A 6,748-nucleotide genomic window follows, 5' to 3' on the forward strand; every position below is an offset into this window, starting at 1 on the left:
ATGTTGAACTGACGGATGGTGCCATGGAAAAGGTATTATCTGGCTGCCCTAACTTGGAGTGTTTGGAACTAGTAAAAGTTTTGGGCATACAGCATCTGGAAATTAGATCTGTGAAGTTGAGAGAATTGATAATTTAAGAGTACTACGATAAGAATCATGATATTTGGCTTGAAATAATAGCCCCACATGTCATGTATTTGGAAAGTATAAGAATGTGCAGTGAGATACACATCGACCAGAGAAATGTCGCTTTACTTGTTTATGCTATCCTTCGTTTAAATTTTAATTTTGTGGATGAGGAAAGCGACTTGGTGAAGGAGTTTAGTTGTTTGAATAGTCTTCTTCAATGTGTTGTACATGTCAAAAATCTTGAACTGAGTAGCTGGTGCATCGAGGCTTATTCAAAATTCAGAATCTTTCCTTTTATTTGCTATTGAATCATCACTTGATAACACTAAAAGGGCCACTACTTGGGATAATTTGATAACTAAATTGCTAAGTACTAATGAGTAAAGACTTGCCAATTGATGAACAATATTGGCTTGATTTACAATTTTAAATATTTTATTTATTAAATAGTTCGAAATATATGTTTTGCAACTTTAAAGCAGTTTATTAATTAGTATCCTAATTTATTTATTTTTAAAACGTTAGGATTTTATCAATTAATTTTTATTACATTATTTTTGTCACATTCAATTTAGGGTATGTTTGGAAAGTCATATGGTAATTGAATTGATGTAATTACTAGGGTTTTAATTATCAACCTAGTAATTACACTATCTAGCTATTACATTGACTTGTTTGGTTGCCATATTGTAATTACACCCAGTGCGGGTAAGTTTTTTCATTGTAATTATACATGTCATGTTTCGATGTCATAGTGTAATTACACATGTTCTGTTTGGGTGCACAATTGCAATAACAAAATTATATTAAATTTTAAAAATAAAAAAATTGATTTTTTACAATTTATCTAGGCAAATAAGAAACTGTTTAAACGACATTAAATTTTATATTTAAGATATATATATATTTTTTGAAAATATATTAATTAATGAACAAGCATCTTTAACTAATGTTATGAAAAATTGTTGATTTCAATTTTTTTTCATATTGATATATTTCAATTGTATTGATCATAAAAAACTAAAAGTATGAAGTTTCTATGAACATCGTGAAATGCATGTTTGGTAAAAAGATCATAAAAATTATTAAATATTTGACAAAAAGATAATCTATCAAATCTAATAAAAAAAATGACGTGGAGTGAATTCAATATTACTAAAACAAATGAAATTGAAAATATAACATAAATTACAAATTCAAAACAAAAAATTTAACATGATACTCCTATAGAAAATTTCAAGGGATAAAGAACTAGTACCCCCTGAACTATGACCAAAATCTTAGAGACACACCTTAACTAAACTAAGATCCTATTACTCCCTGAACTAATTTTTTTTTTTGTAATTTTGTAAAATTTTTAGCCTACATGGCATCCAAACACGTCACACGAGCCTCACTAAGTGGAGTCACGGAGTGTGCCACGTAAGCCAAAAGTTGTACAAAATTACACAAAAAATTACTTTAGAGGGGTAATAGGACCTTATATTAATTAAGGTGTTCTTAGATTTCGGTCATAGGCTAGGGGTACTAGTGTCTTATCCCAATTTTCAACATAGCATACATAAATATAATTTTTTTTTATTTTTTTAAAGAAAGAAAATGTAAGTCTATAACCTTGCTTAAAAATTAGAATACTAATAAAATTATGCTAATGCGAAACTAGGCATGGCATAAACAAATAGATAATACGAACAAATTATATAGTATCACGTAAAGTAACGTTGAGAACAAGAAGATAATGAAATATATAATATAAAATAAAAAATAAACTTTAAGAATAATAATAAAAAAAATTAAATAATAGAAGTAAAAAAATAAAAACAAATTAAAATGTAATCAGTTGGTGATTACACCATGTAATGAATTCACAACCTCTGTTTGTGAATTGTAGGTCTAACTACCCACCAATTATTTGCTGACCAAATAATCACCCGTCCAACCAAACAAGTAATTACACCCAATTACATTGCTAGAGTGTCTTTCCAGACAGGCCTTAATATGTTGTGAATATTGGTTCAGTTTGTTTAAACAATCATTTTTTGTTAAATTGCATTTTTAAATGTCATTCACTGTATTCGTTACATTTTTCAACATTCATTTTATTTGTTACTTTTATTATTATTTGTTTTGATGTTTTTTTAGCATAATCTAGAAATACATTTAAATATGGATAAAATTTACATAAACAAATATTTTATTAACCAGTGATTTTGACCCACAATTTTAAGATTATGATATTGTACAAATGTGAATTTTAAATTTTCTTTTTAAGTCATTTGCTTGTTGACAAATATAGGTGATAAATATATTTTTAATATTAGGATTGAATAATTTTTAGATTTTCTTTTAATTTAAAAAAGGTTCTCATTGTTCAATATTTCCCAGTGAGACTGATCACCGGAGTTTAGATTAGTCTAACCAGCCGTTTTAATAAATATAGACATATTACAATTGACTTCTCACTTTTTAAAAAAATTCCTTTAAAGCACAAAACTATTTCTTTCCTTGTATAATCCCCCATCATACACGATGTGCCAAGGTACCACTACTTAGCTTTCTTCTCAAAATTAGTTTGATATGTCGCAATTGGTTCAAATCATAGGGCGTTATCGATGAGAAAAGACAACTGTAATGTGCGAAAATTGAAATAATGGGAAAGGGAAGGGTCTGGTTCCTTGCTGGAAAGGAGGAAGGGAAAATTGGGGGTTTTAGATGGCTCACTACAATAAATATATTTTTAGAGGCAATAAACATACACATTAACAATTAGTTAATTGTCATTCGATTCAATATCGTTATAGGCGTTAGATACATTTATAAAGTATGTAATTAATTAAAGGCGGTTAAAGATGATTTTTGATGTAATAACTGGTTTTGTGTGGAGGTCATTTTGGTGGTGGTCTGGTGGAGAAGATTGGTAAAGGGGTTTCAATGGAGTTCCTGGTAGGCCAGGAAAGGGTTTTGGGTGGTGGTTTGTTGGTTGTTTCCGGTGGTAATGGGGAGAGGTTTCATAGTAAATTTTGTATTTTCCCATTCTCCTAATTCTTATTATCTATTTTTTCAGTTTTGTAAATGATGGCTTCGATAACATGACATGCATGTGGAATTCACTCCCAGATCTAAAAGACTTGGTTAGTCTTGAATCACCGAGTCAAGAGATTGATTATGATGAATAAGAGGCTTTTAGGAAAATTAATAGGGAACTGGAATAGTTTGAGCAAAAACCTAAGTCTAATCTTAGTTAACCGAGGCAATCAATTTGCAAAGAACTGAAGAAGTTTAAGAAATAAAAATAAGTATTCATATCAATCAGGAAATTCGATTGCCACAATACATCTTTTTTTTGAATACACATATGTGTTTTCTTGGTCTTATGATGACATGTTAGCTTTGAGTGTTGATTTAGTGGTTCATAAGTTGCCCACTCATATTTATTAGCAAAACAATCAAGGAAGAAATCATGAAAAACTAAATGCAAATGTGATCCTAGCCATTCGTTACACTACATGGTTGGAATGTGTCATTCTTATGCCCAAAAAGGATAGAAATACAAGAGTTTGTGTTGATTATCGGGATTTGAACAAAGCTAGTCCAAAGGACAACTTTCCCTTGCCCAATATCCACATTCTAGTTGATAATTGTGCCAAATACGAGATTCAATCTTTTGTGGACTGTTATGCGGGGTATCATCAAATCTTGATGGATGAAGAGGACGTTGAGAAAACTGCTTTCACCACTCCATGGGGGACTTATTGCTACAGGGTCATGCCATTTGGTCTTTAAAATGTTGGGGAAACTTAATGAGGGATATGGCTACCATGTTTCATAATATAATGCATAAATACATTTAAGTATATGTCAATGACCTAATCATCAAGTCTAATACACAAGCTTACCATGTGCAAGCTCTGAGAAAATTCTTTGAAAGAGTGCGAATATATGATCTTAAGATCAATTCAGCAAAATGTGCATTTGGAGTTCCACCTGCATAATTTCTAAGATTTATTTTCAGTAGAAGGGGAATCAAATTGGATCCTTCCAAAATATAAGTCATTCGGGATTTGACACCCCCGAAAAATAAGATCGAACTCATGAGTCTACTTGGGAGGTTGAACTACATCAACATGTTTATTGATCAACTCATAATCACTTGTGAGCCCACTTTTACACTTTTGAAAAAGGATGATGTTGTCAGATAGATAGAGGAATGTCAACAAGATTTTGAAAAAGTCAAGCAGTATTTGTCCAACCCTGCCGTGTTGGTCCCACCTGAACCTTATAGGCCTATCTTTCTATATATTTTAGTGAAAGTTAATTACTTTGGGTGTATTCTCGGTAAACACGATTCCACAGGAAGGAAGGAGCAAGTTATCTACTACTTGAGCAAGAAATTCACTAGTTATGAGGTCAAGTACACCGTCTTGGAAAGGACATGTTGCACCCTAACTTGGGTACTCAAAAGTTAAGGCATTAAATTCAATCCTACACAACTTACCTCATATCTAAAAGGGATCCTTTAAAGTACATCTTTCAGAAGACAATGCCAACTAGAAGACTCAAGAAATAAAAAATCTTGCTAACTGAATTTGACATTATATTTGTCATTGAAACTGCAATGAAAGCCCACGCTTTGGCAGACAACTTGGCAGAGAATCCAGCCGATGGTGACTATGAACCATTGGATACATATTTTCCCGATGAATATATTAACTCAACTGAAGAAGTAGGATCAGATAGAAATTAGTCTTGGCAATTGTACTTTGATGGAGCAATCAACACAAAGAGCACACGAATTGGGGCGATTTTCATATCGTCCAAAGGGCAGATTACCCTGCAATAACTCGACTTTATTTCTTCTGTGAACACAACACAAAAGAGTATGAAGCTTGCATCATGGGCCTAAGTATGGCAATACTTGGGTGTGCAAGAATTGATTTTGTTGGAAGATTCTGATTTGCTTATTCGGCAAGCTCAAGGCACGTGGAAAACTCGAGACCTCAAGTTTCTTTCATATGGACAATGTGTGGAATATCTTAGAAAAAGGTCAAAGTACATCGAGTTTAAATACATCCCAAGGTTTCATAATGAATTGGCAGACGCCCTTTCTACTGTGGCCTCAATGCTTCCATATCTTGGAAACACTTACATCAATCCTTTGGAGATTCAAATTGGGAACCAACATAGCTATTGTAATACAGTGGAAGCATAGTCAAATGGTGAGATGTGATCCCTAGATATCAAGAAATTTCTGAAGACAGGACGATGTCACGAACATGCCAATGGAAGCCAAAAAAGAACTATATAATGTCTAGATAATTGTTTCTTTTTGAGGGGTGAAGTTTTATATAAACTAAACCCTAAATCTGAACTTGTTGAGATGTGTGGACGCTGAAGAAGCCGAGAAGATCATGAGTGAAGTACATATCGCACATGAATGAATATGTCTTTGGAAAAAAGATACTCCGAGTAGGATATTACTAGCTTACCATGGAACCAGATTGCTTGCGCTTTGTGAAAAAATTTCATCAGTGTCAAATTTATTGTGATCTCATTCATCCACCTCCTTCAGAGTTGCACCCTATGGCCACTCCTTGGCCCTTTGTTGCATGGGAAATGGATGTCATCGAACCAATTGATCCAAAAGCTTCTAATGGATATTGATTCATTTTAGTTGCAATTGATTACTTTACCAAATGGGTAGAGGTGAACACTTTCAAAGCAGTCACTAAAAAGGGGCGGTCTTGGATTTTGACAAACCCAACATCATTTTTTCGATTTGGTATCCCAAGAACTATCATCACAAATAATGTTGTAAACCTTCAGTGTAATTTGATGAAGGAGGTATGTGCCTAATTCAAATTATGCATCACAATTCTACTCCATGCCGACCAAAAGCCAACGGAGATATGGAGAAAACCATCAAGAACATCAAAAAGATTCTAAGAAGGATGGTTTAAGGCACCAACCAATGGCATGAGAAGTTGCCTTTACAATTTTTAAGATATCGCACAACCGTGCGCACCTCGTTTGATGCAACTCCTTGTTTGCTTGTGTATGAGACTAAGGTTGTGATTCTAGCCGAAGTCAAAATTTTATCTCTTCAAATTATTGTCGACGCTGAAATTGAAGATGCTGAATGGGTCAAACCCGACGAGAGAAGCCCGCATTTATAGATGAGAAACGATTGATGTTTGTCTGCTTTGGTCAGCTTTATAAACAAATGATGACTCATGCATACAATAAAAGGTGCATCCAAGACACTTTGAAGTAGGTCAACTAGTATTAAAGCGCATTCTCCAGCACCAAAAAGAAGCCAAGGGAAAGTTTGCCCCAGATTGGCAAGATCTGTATCTTATCAAGGAAGTGTTGTCCAAATCAGCCTTGCACCTTACTGATGTGGAGGAAAATTTGACAGGCATTATTCTTAATGCAGATGCAGTCAAAAGATACTACATCTAGTGCATTCTAAGATGCTATGATAATTTTATGGTTGGGAGAACAAAGACACCTCTTCAAAGAAAAAATTTAAAAAGTCCTCTGTTTGAAAATTTGAACTAAATATGACCTAAAGTCCTCTGTTTGAAAATTTGAACTAAATATGACCTAATTCCTAAAGGAT

Source organism: Solanum pennellii, chromosome 8 (genome assembly GCF_001406875.1).
Source record: "Solanum pennellii chromosome 8, SPENNV200".
Classification (NCBI taxonomy): Eukaryota; Viridiplantae; Streptophyta; class Magnoliopsida; order Solanales; family Solanaceae; genus Solanum; species Solanum pennellii.